The 19,064-nt window shown below is 41.7% G+C and overlaps 1 protein-coding gene across 7 annotated transcripts in view; it reads left to right on the forward strand.

Annotated features, from left to right (window-relative positions):
* The first annotated feature begins 39 nt into the window (after positions 1-39).
* Positions 40-19,064, forward strand: part of CUNH2orf76 (chromosome unknown C2orf76 homolog) — a 56,803-nt gene continuing 37,778 nt past the window's right edge. Inside the window, exons 1-4 of one of the 7 annotated variants that reach the window (XM_045066471.1) lie at positions 9,564-10,477; positions 11,454-11,562; positions 11,959-12,054; positions 15,951-16,026. The gene's annotated coding sequence lies outside the window, so the exon portion shown is untranslated. The other 6 variants (XM_045066469.1, XM_013060086.2, XM_004759755.3 and 3 more) reach the window with 6 other exon arrangements.

Here is a 19,064-nt window from a genome sequence, read left to right on the forward strand (position 1 = left end):
CCAGCTCTAAGCTGCGGGGCGTGTCCAGCTGCTGCAGCGCCGCCAAACCCGCCCGAGCCCACGTGGGTTTGCTCGCACACGCGCAGTGAGAGACCGAAGGGGACGCCGGGTACAGGTGGGGCCCGCGGCGGGCAGGCGTGCCTGTGGGAGTCAGAGCTCGGCGGCTGTGGGGAGTGGACTGCAGCGGTAGAGGGGACGGGGCGGCGGCTAAAGAGTAGAGACTTCTAAATTTGTTCAGTCTTGTGTCTGGAGTGAGGAACCCGGAAGTTGCGCCTCAGGCGCAAGTAACTTCTCAGGCCTGGGGAGGACGAGTGGGCTCCGCCCGTCACGGGGTTCTAGAGGAGACCTTGCTGGTCCGGTCGGTGGACAGCCGCGCGGTGGTGGGATGCTGGACTGGTTCCCGGAAAAGCGAAGCCGAGGCCTCTTCTCTGAGCCTTTGGCCCGTTTTGTGACCTAGTAATCTTAAGTTTGCAGTCCTACACTGCGCATTTTATTGTGGTACATTTCCTCCACCTGGTGCATGAAAGGCAATGCCAGTGTCTTATTTGTCTTATTTGTCTTTAACAAACTTGCCCTGGACCCGGTACCCAGCAAATGTTTGTTTGTTATGTTCATTCATAAATGTTTACTGAACTCTTAGCTACCTAACTGGGACTAGTTTCGACATTGATACAGCAGAGTAGGAAACAGATAAATTCCTGCATTCCTGCTACTTATATTGGAGATGATAGTTAATAAAATAAGTAGAAAATTTGTTAGAGGGTTAGGGAGTTGGAAGTTTGCAGTTTTACGTGGGAGGGGGAGGGTAACATTTGAGAAAGGCCCTCAGTGAGCGGAAGGAGCATTCCAGGTAGAAAACAAGTGTAAAGTTGTGAGCAGAGAGTGGAGGGAAAGAGTAGAAAGAGATGAGACTGGAGAGTTAAAGAAGTGTCAGACTGGCTAGATGATGCAGAGCTTGGCCTTTATAGGAACTATAGGGATTGGGACTTTTATTTTGAGATGGGAAACCAGAGGCTTTTAAGCAGAGGAGGGTGAGATCCAGGGGAAGCACAGCTGCAGAGTTGTAGAGGCTGATGCTCCTGGTGGGAACAGAAAGGAGCAGCACAGGTGATGGGCAGAATTTAAAGTTGATGAGAATTTTCTGGTGGTTACAAAGCTGGGTTTAAGTGAGGTTGATTTGTTGCTTGCTTGTTTGGAATATACTCCACTTTCCCCCCAAACAAACAAACAAACAACAACAACAAAAAACCAAATTTCTACATGGTAGTTTTGTGAACAAGTGAGTCCACAAAAGTTGGTTAATGGAACTGAAATATTTAACTGGTAAGGATTGTGGGTCCCATGGAGCATGGTGCTAAGTGGTTTTCCTTGCTCCAGGGCCCACTCTAGGCCAGGTTTTGAAATAACTGAAGATGTGCTCTTTAGCCTGTGTCCTGCTTTCTTTCCTCATTCCTCAGGGACCCATTTTTTGTGATTTCCACTTAAGAAAATGCTGCCTTAAGGCCTCCATTTACTGTTTCCTAGGCAATTGGCACTTAGCTTTTAAAATAAAGAGATAACAAGCCAGCATCTGAGATTTAATTTTTTATAGTAAATTTTAGAGAATATTTAGGGGTCAATAAGTTGTATGAATTTTTAATTCTGTATTTCGATAGCATTGGAAAGGTAATTGCTCTTCATATCCCCAGAAAATGCAGCTCTTTTTCAGCTTTTTTAAAAAATGATTTTATTTATTTATTTGATAGACAGAGATCACAAGTAGGCAGAGAGGCAGGCAGAGAGAGAGGAGGAAGCAGGTTCCCTGCTGAGCAGAGAGCCCAATACAGGCTTGATCCCAGGACCATGAGATAATGACCCAAGCGGAAGGCAGAGGCTTTAACCCACTGAGTCACCTAGATGCCCCTCAGCTATATTTATATCCTTGCTAAAAACTAGCACACTTCATAATAATTTTACTTACAATCATTTTTATTTATTCTTCTGTCTGATTTTTCTCCCCTACATAAGCCAGGGAAAATAGGGATCATCTTGTATTGGTCTGCGCTTCTATCTCCCAAGTGCCAGGAACTTCTTAGACACTGAGCAAATGGCAGGTGATGAACGGAGTCCTTGGCTCTCTATGAAATGTTATTCTTCTTAGCCATGACCTTGGAAACTTAAGTTTATGGAACTGAATGTGCAACTATAGACTGTGGTAAAGTAGATGAATTCTGATGCAAGGACCATGTAATCTCTTTGTATCACTCCTAGCTGGGAACAGAACACAATTATTTAGGGAAGATGGGGAACCTGATAAGCCACCTAATGCACCTACTTGGCTCTCCCCTTTAGTAGAAAGGCTCTTGTTATTGCTGTAACCTGCCCTTGCATTCTTGGGGTGCCAATTTCGACTACTCCTAGGCTACACTTGCTGGGTCTCAGTGTAAAGCCAGATGGGCAGCATATATTAACAGGTGAAAGCTGTTCTTACTTAGTGGGTGTGAATAGTAGTTTTTTAATATTGGGTTTCTTGGTATGAACTAAACCTCTAATTTCTAAAAGCCTAATCATTAAAAAAATGTACTACAGTTACAGTAAAGCTTTCCTAGAAGGCAAGGGCTAGAGTACTCACAAATGCTGAATTCTATCCCTTTGGTATTTATTTTCACTTCTTGAAGGTGGGAGGGTATTAGTGTGTTTAAAGGGAAGGAAGCACTTGGGAAATGCTTCTGGGATAGGAGGTAAGCAGAGTTGGGGGCGTTTGTTTTGTGAAGGTGGAGGGAGTTAAGAGCTGAATAGGGATAAGAATGCAGCATTGGCTCCCCCTCCCCATTCTTTTCTATTCCTCTGTCTCTTTAACTTTTCTGATGGTATAATTCCTTTTCTGGCAGCTGCGACTCTTTTTTTTTTAATTTTTTTTAAGATTTTGTTTATTTATTTGACAGAGATTACAAGTAGGCAGAGGCAGGCAGAGAAAGAGGAGGGAGCAGGCTTCCCGTTGAGCCGAGAGCTGGATGCAGATGCAGGGTTTGATATCAGGACTCTGAGATCATGACCCAAGCTGAAGGTGGAGACTTTTTTTTTTTTTTTTAAGATTTTATTTATTTATTTGACAGAGAGAGATCACAAGTAGGCAGAGAGGCAGGCAGAGAGAGAGGAGGAAGCAGGCTCCCTGCTGAGCAGAGAGCCCGATGGGGGACTCCATCCCAGGACCCTGAGATCATGACCTGAGCCGAAGGCAGCGGCCCAACCCACTGAGCCACCCAGGCGCCCGTGAAGGTGGAGACTTTAACCCACTAAACCAACCAGGCGCCCCTGGCAGCTGTGACTCTTAACCAGCCCCTCCCATCTGCCATTCTCTTGTTCTTTTGGGTGTTTAGATTCTGAGGAATTGTAGCAAGCTGGGTGTGAGAGAAGTGTGTGTGTATGTGTGATCTATGTGTGTATGATTCGCTCCTTTCCCAAGTACTGTTTCTATCCGGCTGACATGGCTGACATGGTGGGGTTGTGGTTTGGGCTGAGGTGAGACTTAGAGACCAGGGATTGGGAGCAGGGGAGCAGGGACGCTTGGGGGAAGTGTCCTATGCTGGAAGGTGAGAAGGCCTCTTTTTAAAAAGATTTTATGTATTTGACAGCACAACCAGGGGGAGAAGCAGGGAGAGGGAGAGGGGGAAGCAGACACTCCTCTGAGCAAGGAGCCCAATGTGGGGTTCATCCCAGGACCCTGAGATCATGATCTGAGCCGAGAGCAGATGCTTAACCCACTGGGCCACCCAGGCACCCTGAAAGAAGACTTCCTGAAGACTTACTTAAACATAAGTAAAGATAAACACTGCTGAGACGACTCCTGTATCCCGTTTGGAAATACAATTATGGACAGGAATAAGGAAGCACCTTAGGAAGATATCTTGATAACTACAGTCGGTTACTCTAGTTCTTACTCAACTTCATTAGAAGTATAAACCCTTCTAAATCTGTTTTCATTTTGCCTGTTTCCCTGGCTTCTGGTTGCACATGACAGACCCTTGGTAAAATGCTTTGAAACTAGGTTGTTAGGTGAGCCAAGCCGAAGGCAGCCGCTTAATGACTGAGCCACCCAGGCGCCCTGACAATGCCATTTAAAAAACTTTATTTTTGACATGATGCACTAAAAAATGACAACAACAAGAACAAAACAAAACAACCCAGCACCCTAATTTTTATTTTGAGGCAATTGTAAGTTCATGTGAAGTTTTTAAGAATACATAGATCTCTTATATCCTTTTCACATTTTTCCCAGTGGTAACATCTTGCAAAACTATAATACGTACCATAATCAGTATATTAACATCGAAATATTTAAGATAAAGAAACTTTCCATCATTAAGAATCCCTTATATTATCCTATGCTAAGGAAATCTGTGTGATTTTAAAAGGTTAAAGTTTTGCAGGTGCCTGGGTGGCTCAGTTGGTTAAATGACTGCTTTTGGATCAGGTCGTTAACCCAGAATCCTGGGATTGAGTCCCACGTTGGGCTTCCAGCTCCGTGGGGAGTCTGCTTATCCCTGTAACCTTCTCCCTTTTCATGCTTTCTCTCACTTTCTCTCTCAAATAAATAAACAAAATCTTAAAAAAAAAGGATAGTATTTTAAAAAGTATTAAAAAAAAAAAGCTTTTGCAACTTTATTACTGGTTAAATAAATTTGGCCATTATAATGTCCAAGCAGTTGGGGGGAAAAAATCAAGTAAGTGCTTGTTTTTATAGTAGTTTTCATGAAAAATATTCATATGATAATGTCTACAAGCATCATCACTTTGATTATTGTAGATGTAGTATTGTGATAAATTGTTTAATGGGGGAAGGCTTTTCATTATTGAATATGATGTTAGCAATGGGTTTGTCGTATATGGTCTTTACTGTCTGCTCTCTTCATTGAGAGTTTTTGTTTTAAACATGTTGAATTGGGACGCCTGGGTGTCTCAGTTGGTTAAGCAGCTGCCTTCGGCTCAGGTCATGATCCCAGCGTCCTGGGATCAAGTCCCACATCGGGCTCCTTGCTCCGCAGGGAGCCTGCTTCTCCCTCTGACTCTGCCTTCCACTCTGTCTGCCTGTGCTCGATCTCGCTCGCTTTCTCTCTGACAAATAAATAAATAAAATCTTTAAAAAAAAAAAATAAACATGTTGAATTTTGTTAAATGCTTTTTCAGCATCTATCAAGATGATCATTATTTTTATCCTTCAGTTTGTTAATTTGGTTTATCACATTGATTTGTGGATGTTAAACTATAGTTGGATGCCTGGAATAAATCCCACTTGATTGTGGCATCTGGTCTTTTAATGTATTGTTGAATTGGGTTTGTTAATATTTTGTTTGGGATTTTTGCATGTGTGTTCATCAGGCTTGTAATTTTCTTTTTTGGTGGTATCTGTCTGGTTTTAGTATCAGGGTGGTGCTGGCTTTGTAAAATGATTTTGGAAGTATTCTGTCCTTTCAGTTTTTTTAGGATAATTTGAGAAGGATGGGTACTAACTCTTTAAATGTTTGGTAGAATTCATCTCTGAAGCCATCTGTCCCTGGACATTTGTTTTTTGGGAGTTTTAAAATTACGGTTTAATTTCATTACTTGTAATCAGTCTATTCACATTTTTAAAAAATATTTTTATATATTTATTTGACAGAGAAAGAGAGATCACAAGTAGATAGAGAGGCAGGCAGAGAGAGAGGGGAAGCAGGCTCCCCGCTGAGCAGAGAGCCTGATGTGGGACTCGATCCCAGGACCCTGAAATTATGACCTGAGCTGAAGGCAGAGGCTTAACCCACTGAGTCACCCAGGTGCCCCTGTCTATTCATTTTCTATTTCTTCATGATTCAGTCTTGGAAGGTTGTGTGTTTCTAGGAATTTATCCATTTCTTCTAGGTTTTCCAGTTTGTTCAAAGTATTCTCTTTGATCCTTTGTATTTCAGTGGTGTCAATTTTAAGTCTTCTTTCATTTCTGAATTTATTTGGATCCTCTCTGTTTTTGTTTTGTTGAGTTTTTGAAGAGTTAGTCTAGCTAAAAGTTTGATTTTATTTTTTCAAATAGCCAGCTTTTAGTATTGTTGGTCTTTTGTTTTCTTATTGCTAATTATTTTTGCTCTGGTCTTTATTAGGTTCTACTAAATTTGGGCTTTGTTTGTTCTTTTTCTATCTAGTTCCTTTAGGTTTAAAGTTAGACCATTCATTTGTGATTTTTCTGGTTTCTGGAGATAGGCCTGTATTGCTGTGAAATTCCCTTTTAGAACTTCTTTGCTGCCTCCCATAGATTTTGGAAAGTTGTGTTTCCATTTTCATGTGTTTCAGATATTTTCTGATTTCCTTTTGATTTCTTTGTTTGACCCATTAGTTATTTAGTCTGCGTGTGTTTGTGTTTTTTTCCACTTTTCTTCTTGTGATTGATTTCTAGTTTCATACTGTTGTGGTCAGAAAAAATTCTTGATATGATTTTAGTCTTGAATTTTGGAGACTTGTTTTTTGGGCCAACATGTGATCTGCCCTGGAGAATGTTTCATATACACTTGAGGAGAATGTATATTTTGCATTTGGATGAAAATGTTCTATATATATCTATTTAGTCCATCTGGCCTAATGTGTTGTTTAAGGCCAGTGTTTCCTTACTAAGTTTTCTCTCTGGATGATATATTCATTAGTGTAAGTGGGATATTAAAGTCTCCTACTGTTATGATATTATTGTAAATTTTTCCCTTTATGTCTGTTAATATTTGCTTTATATGTTTAGGGACTCCTATGTTGGGTGCATAAATACTTATGAATGTTACATCCTCCTGTTGGATTGACCCTTTCATCATTATGTAATATTCCTCTTTGTCTTTTGTTACAGTCTTTGTGTTAAGTTCTTTTGTCTGATACATATATTGTTACTCCAGCTTTCTTTTCATTTCCATTTGCGTGGAATAGCTTTTTCTATTTTTTCACTTTCATTCTGTGTGTCTTTAGAACCAAAGTGAGTTTCTTGTAGGTCACATATAGATAGGTCCAGTTGTTGTTGTTGTTGTTGTTGTTTAACCCAGTCACTCTGTCTTGATTGGTGCATTTAATCCATTTACATTTAAAGTAATTATTGATACCTATGTACTAATTGCTATTTTTGTTGTTTTTTTGGTTATTTTTGACGTTCTTCTCTGTGCCTTTCTTTTTCTCTTGAGCTCTTCCCTTGCGGTGTGATGGTTTCCTTTAGTGTTAAATTTGGTTTCCTTTCTCTTTATTTTTTTGTGTGTATGTGTTGTAGGTTTTTGGTTTGTTGTTACTCTGATGTTCATGTTTGAGATATGTTTGTTTTAACCTGATAGTGCTTACATTTGAGGGCATTCTATAAGTTTGTTCCTTTTTATTGCTAAGTAATATTCTATTATATGGATGAACTAGTTTAACAATCATCTGCTGAAGGGCATCTGTATTGTTTCCATTTTTGGTCATTACCAGTAAAGCTGCCACTAGTCACTTATGTACAAATTTTTGTGTGAAAATATTTTCATTTTTCTGAGATAAATGTCCAGGAGTGCAATTCTGGGCCATATTGCCACTTCATGTTTGGTTTTGTAAGAAGCTGCCATTGTGGCTGCATCATTTTACATCCTTACTAGCAACAAATGAGAGATTCAGTTTTCCCACATCCTTGCCAGCCTTTGGTGTTAACACTCTTTTTTATTTTAGGTATTTTGATAGATTTGTAACAGTATCTCATTGTGATTTTAATTTTCATTTCCTAATGGCTAATCGTGTTGAACATATTTTCATGTGCATATTTGCCATCTGTGTATCTCTTCTGTGAAATGTCTCTTTGTGTCTTTGTACATGTTTTATTTTTATTTATTAAGATTTAGACACGGGGATGCCTGGGTGGCTCAGTTGGTTAGACGACTGCCTTCGGCTCAGGTCATGATCCTGGAGTCCCGGGATCGAGTCCCGCATCGGACTCCCAGCTCCATGGGGAGTCTGCTTCTCTCTCTGACCTTCTCCTCGTTCATGCTCTCTCTCACTATCTCTCTCTCAAGTAAATAAATAAAATCTTTAAAAAAAAAAAAAAAGATTTAGACACGGCAAGAGAGGGAACGCAAGCAGGGGGAGTGGTAGAGGGAGACCAGGCTACCCACTAAGCAGGGAGCCTGATGCGGGGCTGTATCCCAAGTCCCTGGGATCATGACCTGAGCTGAAGGCAGATCCCCAGTGACTGAGCCACCCAGGCGCCCCTCTTTGTATATGTTTTAATTGTGTTTTTTCAGTGTTGAGTTTTGAGAGTTCTTCATGTATTCTGGGTACTAGTCCTTTGTTGGATATGTGGTTGGCAAATATTTTCTCACTGTTTTTAGCTTATCTTTTCATCCTTTTCCAGAGTCTTTCATAGAGCATAAGTTTTTTTATTTTGACTGAAACCCACCTTACCCATTTTTCCTTTTATGGATTGGACTTCTGGCATCTAATAACTCCTTACCTAATTCTATATCCTGAAGATTTTCCATTTTTAAAATTTTCTATTTTTTAAAGTTTTATAGTTTTATATTTCATAAATGCAAATAATACTAAAAACATAAATTTTATATATAGTGTTTAAGATTTGGGTTGAGGTTCTTTTTTTTCAAGTTTTTATTTAAATTCCAGCTAATATACAGTGTGATACTAGTTTCAGATGTAGAATTTAGTGATTGATCACTTACATACAACACCTAGTGCTCATCACAGCAAATGCACCCCTTAACTTATCCCCCTCACCCACCTGAGGTTCTTTTCTTTTTTTTTCCTCCTGCTGTCTAATTGCTTCAGCACCATGTTGGAAAGATAATCTTTTCCCCTATTGAACTGCTTTTCACATTTATCAGTAATCTGTTGGGCATATTTATGGGGTCTTTTACTGGGTTTTCTCTGTGTTCTAGTGATAAATGCATCTATTCCTCCATTAGTACCACAGAGTTGATTACTAGAGCTATGTATTAGATCTTAAAATTGGATAAACAGATTCCTCCAACTTTATTCCTCTTTTTCAAAATTGTGCTAGCTATTCTAGTTCCTTTATTTTTCCATATGAATTTTGCAATAATGTCTATGTCTACAAAAAAACCTATGATTTTGATAGGAATTCGATTACATTTGTATATCAGTGTGGGGAGAATGGATATATTTACTCTTGGGTCTTCTGATATATGAACTCCATATGTTTTAGCTTTTATTTTGATCTTCTTTAATGTATTTGATCAGTAGTTTGTATTTTTTAGCATATAAGTCCTGTACATATTTTGTTAGATTTATGCTAATTTGTTTTTGAGTGATTGCAGATGGTATAGTAATTTTAATTGTGTTCATGTGTTCATTGCTAATATATAGAAATACACTTGGTTTTTATATGTTTATCTTGCATCTGTGACTTTCCTGAGCTCACCTATTCTAAAAATTTTTTTTCTTGTACATTCCTTTGGATTTTCTCTATAGATAATCATGTCATCTGCAAACATATACAGTTTTATTTCCAATGTATGTGTCTTTTATTTCTTTTTTTTTTGGTCTTACTGCACTGGCTAGAACTTCCAGGATTGTGCAGAATAAGAGTGATGAGAGAAAAAAAAAAGTGATTAGGTAGATATCCTTGCCTTGTTCCTCATCTTAAGGAGAAGGCATTTAGTCTTTCACCATTAAATATAATGTTTTTTATAGATTTGCTTTATAAATTTGAGATAGTCTCCCTCTATTCCTATTTTTCTGATAGTTTGTATCATGACTGGGTGTAGACATTTGTCATATGCTTTTTTTGTTTGTTTGTTTTTTGCATTGATTATGCATTGATATCAGTGATTATGTGATTTTTCTTCTTTAGCTTTTTATTGTGGCAGATTACACTGATTACTTTTCAAATATTGAACTAGCTTTGCTTCCTTGGAAGAAACCCCAGTTGGTCATTACATATAATTCTTTGTATGTATTGCTGAATTCTGTTTGCTAATATTTTAAGGATGTTTATACCCATATTCATAAGGCATATAGGTCTGTAGTCTTGGAAGATTCTGTCCCACATAACAAGCCTGGCCAGGTCCTAACTTGAATGCCCTTCATGGCAAGGTAGGGGTACCAATCACTATAGCTGAAACTGGGGACAGATTTCATACCACCTTTTCTAATTGGAGACTCATTATAGGGAAAACTACCCATAGGGTACAGTTGACATAATGAGCCTGGAGGGCCCCCCCCCCCAGTAATTGAGATTAGTTTTGGAGTGATTGCCACTATTGGCCTGCTTGTTTGTTACCCAGAGCTTGCTCACGGTGTTTTTAAAAATACCTGCAGGTCTAAGATGCAAATAACAGTGTTTTAGGGAAGAGGCAAGTTAATACTGACTTCCACAAAAAAATCACAGGCCCATGGGTGCACATGGTGTCCTTGGAAAGAAATTGCTTTACAGTTTATGACTGGGACCCACGTGGCTCACAGGGCACAAGGCGTCAAGACTTCCAGTATAATCTTCGGCCATCTGGTAGGCATGATAGTTTTCACTTGAATACACATCATTGCATTTGGAACTTATTTTTGGAGGGACTGCCTAAGGGCAGTCAGTCCGGTCTGCCTTGTCTGTGCCACTAGCTGAGAGATGTTTGTCCTTTGGGGTAGCTATGGGAAGTTGGGGAGGCACAGTGGTGAAGAAGACACCTGGAAATGTGGGCAGGTGTTTTGCGTGGGAGCCATAGAGGCTGGGATATGTTTCTGATAGACTGTTCTAGTAACAGTGATCCTATTGTGGTCACAGCCATCTTTCAGGAGTTGGGGGATTCAGGTATCAGTAAATTGGAGGTGCTTAGAATCGTTGGGGGGGAAATTCAACAGGGTGTTTTGCTTCATGAGGACTTCAGCAGGGGCAGGTAGTTTTTAAGACAGGAGACCTCTAATGAGTGACCCCCCCCCCCACATCTCCTGTGGTAGAATTTGTTCTCTATGGACATGTCCTAGATATTAAGTTTGTTTCCCTCCCTCCACCCAGACAAAAAACTGTGTTTCTCATTCTAGTGCTATAACTTTACCTTTTTTCTGATCAACTCCTATTCCTTGAAGGGATTTTTTTTTTTTAAGATTTTAAGCCCCCACCCCCAACATGGGGCTCAAACTTGTGACCCCAGGATCAAGAATTGCACACTCCACCAACTGAGCCAGCTGGGCTCCACCCCCTTCTGAAGCGAATTTTTGTAAAACTCACAGAGACCTGTTATGTCCCCCACTTTGGCCTGCAGTGTGTTTGCATGATAATTATGGTTGCAATCTAGGACCTGGTCCGTTCAACAAGAGAATCCAGAATTCAAATCCCCCAAGCCCCTTTTGGCTCCTTGTCACATGGAGGGTGTAGCAATTCGGCTGGTGGGGGGCTTCTGTAGAGGAAAGAGAGAAGCATTATAAGTAATGGCCAGGGTGGAATCCCACGATTTCACATTGGTCTGCATAAACCACTCTCCCCTGCCCAGTCCTGTTTGTTCAGGTCATTACTGGGAAATGGCTGCAAGAGGAAGGTCCTTTTCTGGGGGCAGCCACGTTCGGAGCAGACTGCTGCGCCACCTCCTGGAGGTTGTGCAGGTAGATGGAGAAATCTTTTAGAGTTGTTTTTTGGGAGGTTTTTTCACTGTGTCATGATGCCAGATGGCTGTGGATGGTGGAGGAGGGGAAAGTCTATGGACTACCTTGACTTTTAGCCCATTGTTCCTTGGCATTGGTGATAAATGTTGAACCATGGTCAGCCTGCAAATAGGGTGGAATACCAAACACATGGCGCAGACTCATTTCAAGGGTCACAGTGGCATGACTGGAGTCAGGTGATTTGGAATATTAACACCCAAACCTGGGAAAAACTGCCATTGGGAGAGTGGCATCCCGAGAGGAAGTCAGAGGTTGAATGTTGTACATCTGCTGGGAGTGGGTCAGGGCAGCGGTGTGTGCCATGTGGCCTCCCTCACTGTGGGACCAACGCTTCAGCTTCTGGCAGGAGTCCCAAGTCTGGCGGAGGCCCTGCCTTGGACGTAGAGTTCTTCTTGTGCCCATGCCTGAGGACAGACCAAGGCGGCATCCGTGGTAGGTCTGGGCGGTGTGGGCTCCAGCAGTGGCTGGTCATCAGAGAACAGGCCCTTGTGTGGGCATCTAGGGGAGTTGCCCCGGTGGTTCAGCCAGCAGCTGAGAGTTGTCACAGTTAACAGCCCAGTGGATGGTTTTACAAGAGGCAGATCAAACCACTAGGCCCTTGGTGACAGCTCAAATGTCAGTAAAAACGCAAGCTCCATCTGTGGGAACATTAGCCAGGGCTGTGGGAATGGACTTGAGTTCTGCCCACTGAGCAGAGGGACTGTGTGCGTTTTTGGTTTATCACAGGGAGGAGAGGCAGGGGAGCTTGTTGCAGTGGCATTTCTCTACCTGTAGCTCTTCCCGATTGGGGAGAATCCCCTCAGGTACCGCATATAGGAAAGTATAAACAAATGTAACATACCATTCATACGGAAGAATGACAGTACTTTGAATTGGCCTGAAGAGCCCCGATCCATTGGGTCATGTTAGTCTCTTTCCCATTATGAATCCTGTCCAAACTCCGTGGGCTGAATCTGAGTACTTCCTTCCAGCACAGGACCAGGTACCTGGGTGCCTGTGTCCACCAAACCATGAAAGTTTGAGCCCCTCCCCTCCCGGAGTTCCCCAGCACTCTTGGGTGCATAAGGCCTTTGGTCTCTCTTAGGGACAGGGAGACCCCAGCCTACCCATAATCCTCCTCCTCCTTAAAACAGATGTCACGGTAGAGGGCAAGGGGCGGGGATGGAAATACATAGCAGGAGAGCAGCTCTGTGCCAATCAGAAAGGCCCACTTTTAGTTCCAAGTGGCCTGGTGGCTATTCGTGGCTCAACTTAGTGACTGAGTCTCTAGATCCTCATTGCTGACCTCATTTGTTTCGGCTCTGGGGACTCCTTTGGTGTTCAACAGCTACAGCCACGTCGCCTCTCATCAGAGAGGTGGGCAGCATCGCTGGGGGGAGTGACTGACTGACTGCTAGCCAAAGCACCACTGGACAGCTCCTTTCAATCCTGCCCTTTGCTGCTCACCCCCTAGAAGTTAATTATCCCTTTCTCCTCCATACCCGCCACTTGGACAAGAGCATTTGCTACCAGATCTCAGGGGATCTTCTTACAGCCCCTAAGCCCACGAGACTTTTGCCTGGTCCAGATAGCTATGTCTGTGGCAGCATCCATTCTTGTCAGCAACAGCTGCCAAGAACTGTGAAGAACTTGAGATTTTACCCTATTTGAAAGCTGACAGTCAGACCGTCACAGTTTGCCAGACACCGGCAGAAGACAAGGCACTCTGGTCAGAAACAAAGGATTGTCTCTATACAACATGGCCAGCAGCAGTATTTGCATGTTTTTGTCTGTGCTTCTTGCCTCACAGATCCCATGGGGGCAGTGAGAAGGTCTCAGAAGGATGCTGTCCACGCAGTGGGTTTGAGTCAGGCTGGAGAGCCCTGAGTTCGGGTAGTCCTAATCTCTTATAAAGTGCTATGAACAAATCTGCCCAACCTTAGCCTGGAGGGAGACACGACTTTTATTATACTGGACAACCTTCCCCTCTGGAGGGAGAGGATATCTCTGTGTTTCTAGGCTGTTTGCTAGACACACTCCCGTGCACAGAAAGTTCAGAACCAAAGCAGCCAGTTCCTCATAAGAGATGCAGATGTATGAGAGATCTGTGAAGACTCACCTCTCAGCACACAAGGATTAACATTCTTACCAATGATTGTGAATCAAGAAAACTAGAATTTATATTCCATACATCTTGTTCAAGAAGGAAAGCATGTGAAGTATTCATTCCAAAGAGTTTAGTGTCTCACCCCTTTGGAAAACTCAACTGTCCAGGATGAGTCAGTTCTCTGGGTCTTCCTTGCCTTGAGCAGAGAACACAAATTGTGATTTGTGTATTTGCCCCAACTTGAGGGTCACAAAGGCACATCTGTGGAATTATAGTTGTTGATTTTTCAGGGGGTAATATACTGAGAGTGAACAGCATTCAACAGTTTGTTGATTAGAATTGCTTATGACCCTTCCTCAGGAAAGGGCAGCTGCTAATGGCATTATGCAATGAAGTACAACACTGAGAAGCATTTGGTAGCTGTCAGATTTAGCTAATATTCTAATATTTACTTTGTATGTATTGTGCTATGTGAACATCTAAGGTGGAAAACTTTTTCTTAACCTATCTAAGAAAAGGTTGAGGTTAAAGACTTTAAAATCACTCATAAGTTAATAGATTGAAAACGACTTTCTCAAAAGTTTTATGTCCATGAAAGATGCATAAACTGAATTTGCCTTTTCTTTTTTTAAGATATTGTTTATTGACTTGACGGAGTGAGAGAGCATAATCGGGAGAATAGGAGGGGAGAGGGAGAAGCAGGTTCTCCACTGAGCAGGGAGCCTGATGCAGGACTCAATTCCAAGACCCTGGGATCACGACCTGAGCTGAAGGTGGACGCTTAACTGACTGAGCCACCCAGGCGCCCCCTGAATTTTCTAATAGTGATTTGATTTGAATTATACAACTGAACACCTAGAAAAAGGCAAAGGGGATTTCAAATGTTTATTTAATCCTCACATGGTCTCAGTTTATAAATGTATACTTAATTTCATATTTTAAAAATTATGCTTTTGAAAAAATTTAAAGCAAATTCCTGTTCATTTTTCCCCATTTTTATAATGACCAGCTTTTACTATTTCATTGTCACTGAGATCTATTTTTATTTTTATTTTTATTTATTTATTTTTTTAAAAGATTTTATTTATTTATTTGACAGAGAGAAATCACAAGTAGGCAGAGAGGCAGGCAGAGAGAGAGGAGGAAGCAGGCTCCCTGCTGAGCAGAGAGCCCGATGCGGGACTCGATCCCAGGACCCTGAGATCATGACCTGAGCCAAAGGCAGCGGCTTAACCCACTGAGCCACCCAGGCGCCCTATTTTTATTTTTTTTGACTTAATTTTTCTTAACATTTCATTTATTTGAGAGAGAGAGAAGAGCACAAGAGGGGGGAGGGTCAGAGGGAGGAGCAAACTCCCCACTGAGCAGGGAGCCTGATGTGGGACTCCATCCTGGGACACCGGGATCATGACTTGAGCCAAAAGCAGATGCTTAACAAACTAAGCCACCCAGGTGCCCCCGAGATCTGTTTCTAGAATAAAATTTTGTTCTGCCTCTAAGAGTTAAAAAAACATAAAAAATGCTTTTCAGGTAGGTCAGAGGAGATTAAATTAACATTTCACTTTTAGTCATAATCTTCAATGTGATGTGATTTAATTTACGAATTTCATAAATTTATTCTTAAGAACTTTAGTTATATAGAAATGTAAAGTTAGTAATTGGCCAAGGTTGAGTTCTCTTTAAAAGGTGGACATTTATCGTTGACCTACTTTCTCTTTATTTTTAAGAGAAATAAAAATAATGGTTTTTATCTTTTTCTTCCCTGGTCTTAACTTTTTTTGTTAAAATGACCTATTTAGATGATATTTAGCAATACATATGATTATTTACTCCACAATCAGTAAGGTGCAATTTTGGAATCATTTGCATTTCAGTGACTGTCATCTTAGTAAAATTCCTTCTTTATTCTACTTTTATACCTGATTGTCTGTACTACTTTAGTTTCCTCACATAAAGGAACAATAAACTGAATTTCTTACCCTCTTTTTATTGATTTGTTTCAAAAGGAAGACAAATGGACTTTTTGCCCTGTAATATCAGTTCCTAACTCTAGAGGAAAACTAGGCATTTGGTACAATATACAATATACATTTATATTCTTTTCTTTTGTTTCTTTTCTTTTTTTTTTTTTTTACATTTATATTCTTTGTATTTGGTTAGAACAGTACTTTGGAAGTTGTACCTTTTTCATGTGGGCAACACAAACTTTTTAATTTTACTTTTAAATAATCTCTACACCCAGTGTGGAGCTGGAACTTACAACCCTGAGATCAAGAGTCACCTGCTCTGCCGACTGAACCAGCTGGGTCCCCGTACTGGTAAGACAAACACTGAAGCCAACTTGTTATATGGCAATTTTGGTTTTATAATATTTACATTGAGGAAAGAGATACAACTTTACAAAGATTTTTAGTTTTTTTCCAAAATGATTTACCCTAGGAGTCTGTTAAAATTCATGTCCTATCTCAGAAACCTCCGTGTTGCAGGAAGGAAGGTCACCCAGTGCCCTCTTCTTTCTGGTGGTTCTAGAATATTCTCCATGTTAACTGCTTGAATGTTGAGTGCTTTCGTACTCTTACAGCTTCTAATACTTAACTGATTTTGGATTCCATTCTCTTACAAAAAGGTCAAGAGCATGCTTTCTTCTAATGCTTTCAAAGGCACATGTCCTTTTTTGGGGTTGATGAAGTCGGTCTTCCTTATTCGCACATTCTTTGTGAATTCACCTACTACTAAAATTTATTTGTAGCCCTGAAAGCAAGACTCAGAGTACTTTTTTGGCTGAAATGTGCAGAACAGTGAAAAGTTTGAGTTCCCACCATTCCCAGCTGAGGTCAAACCAGAGGACCTGCTTGTCTTAGCTCTCATACTATAAACAAGTTTCTGGTTTACACTCTGTATACTACCATGCTTTTCACATTTTTGTGCTTTTTGTTGGCAATCTCACTATTTAAAATGGATCCTACCTGGAGTGATGAAGTGCCCAGGAAGGCTGTGATGTGCCTGAAGGAGAAAAATACGCGCCTTAGATAAAACTTTTTTCCCCAGACCTGAGTTATAGTGCTGTTGGCTGTTGAGTTGAATGTTAATAAGAGATGAATAATATATAAAATAAGGCATCTTCAAACATAAACACACGTAAAACAAGGTTATGCATTGATCAGTTGATGAAAATATTGTGACCAGATATACCAGAGACTCATGAGAACCTCACCCTGTATTTCTGCAGGAGCAGTGGTTCACTATTCACTAATTCAGTGTTCACGACCACTGGATAGATCTTATTTACTGCGAATAATCAGAATTGACTGCAGTTAGTTGTTTCATTTATTTTCTTTGGGCTGATGGAGATCAGTCTGATGTCTTCAAGTAAGTGTTCTGTGAGTATGCCTGTTTTGTACTTGTCATCGTGGTGGGCTCAGAGCCTTTACATACTGTGCTCAATTTTTTTCACCTCGGGAACCTGTGCCACCTGATTGACAGTCCTTCAACTCAGAATTTTGCAATGAGGAGAGCAGCCAACTTGGAATGAGCACAGTTGGGTCTTTAAGGAAGTTGGCCTGCAGCTTGACTTGGCTTTCCCTGACCATTCCATGCTGAATTTCCACCTCAGCCATCCATGCTGCTGGGGTCTGGGCCATAAAAAAAACAGCTCCAACCTGTCCTGTAAGGACCAGGGAGTTCTAGTTCAGGAGGGGAGGCTGCTGGGCTGCATCCATTCTTGGTTCTGATGAAGCACTGGTTACCTGTCAGGGACCTGGGAGCTCCCTGTGAGGGCTTTCCTACACAGATTTTGTGTTTCTTTGTTTTCAAGAGTTGAGTTTGTTTTGGATGTGGTGGCTTCTTCATTATCCCAAACCAGCTGGGTGAGTATCAGCCAGAACAGGTTTTTTTTAGGCAGGGAGGTTTAGAGACCTTCCTAACCCCTAGGCAGTGTCACTTTCTCTCCCTCTCTCTCTCTCTTTTTTACACCTCTCACTTGTCTACACTGTTCCTTTTCAAATCCCCACCCTCCATCATATTAAATACACCCATATTGTATATTAAACTTAACATATAATTATGAATAGAGTTGAGTTGCCGTTGAAATGTTATATGGTATAGGTATTTGATTAAGTGTTAATTTTGATTTTTCAAAATTTTCATATTCTGAAGCAATAAACCTTTTCTTTACGGTCTCAAATATTTTTTTCTTTTTAAAAAAGATTTATTTTTGTAGGGGCTCCTGCGTGGCTCAGTCGTTGGGCATCTGCCTTCAGCTCAGGTCATGATCCCAGGGTCCTGGGATCGAGCCCTGCATTGGCCTCCCTGCTCAGCAGAGAGTCTGCTTCTCCCTCTCCCACTCCCCCTGCTTGTGCTGTCTCTCTTTCACTGTGTGTGTGTCTCTCTGTTAAATAAATAAATAAAATCTTTTTAAAAGTATAAATAAAAAGATTTATTTTTGTGAGAGAAATCATTTGCCTGCACAAGCCGGGGGAAAGGTGGGGGGGGGAAGGGGCAGAGGGAGAAGCAGACTCCCGACTGAGCAGGGAGCCCAAAGTGGGACTCGACCCCAGGACTCTGGGATCATGATATGAGTCAAAAGCAGACTCTTAGGAAGCCTGGGTGGCTCAGAATGCTAAGATTTCAAGTATTCTCATGGGCAGTGGAAAAGCTCATAGGCCGAGGTACTGTGACTGCAGTGCAGGCAAGGATGCAGGTTTTCCCCAGCCTGTTAGCTGCACTCGGTTCTGCTGACATTGCTGAGGGCTCTGATGTGCCTCAGGCCATACCTGTTGCTAGGTGTCCCAAATAAGCCGCAGAGCATTCTTTCTCTTAAGGGGCTGATAGGCCAGACCCCTTCAACAGCTGTCTTCTTGTGGCACAGCCAGGTGCTATGGGCAACCAGAGGGGCTGGTCGCTGAGCCTGGGGCAGAGGAGGAGCTGACCGCAAGGGTGTCCTGGAGCAGGAAGTCCCGACTGAGTTTTGAAGGCTGCCTGTGTGGTGGTGCAAAGGAGCGCAGGGCAGCGGGGGTGTGGGGTAAGCGGGGGGCAGAAGGGTATGGCCGAGGCTTGGAAACAATGTGGTATGTGTTGGAGACTGTGCGCTGTCTTGGCTGCTGGAAGGTGGGTGGTGGTGGTGACAGAGAGCGTCAGAGCGGAGGGAGGGGCTGGCAGTGGAGGGCTTCTGTGCCATCTTAGACAAGACCAGACCCGTCCTGGGTGTGTGACCTACTTCTGGGACCTCTGACTGCTGCATGCATTTGAGATTTATTGGTATTCCTTAACTGCATGTCAGATGCATCACCAAATTTCTCACCCTCTCCATCCTTAACAGCATTGATAAATTCTGTAATGTTTAATTTTGTCCTGGTAC

The sequence above is a fragment of the Mustela putorius genome, unplaced genomic scaffold (genome assembly GCF_011764305.1).
Source record: "Mustela putorius furo isolate JIRA1106 unplaced genomic scaffold, ASM1176430v1.1 tig00003867_pilon_pilon_pilon, whole genome shotgun sequence".
NCBI lineage: Eukaryota > Metazoa > Chordata > Mammalia > Carnivora > Mustelidae > Mustela > Mustela putorius.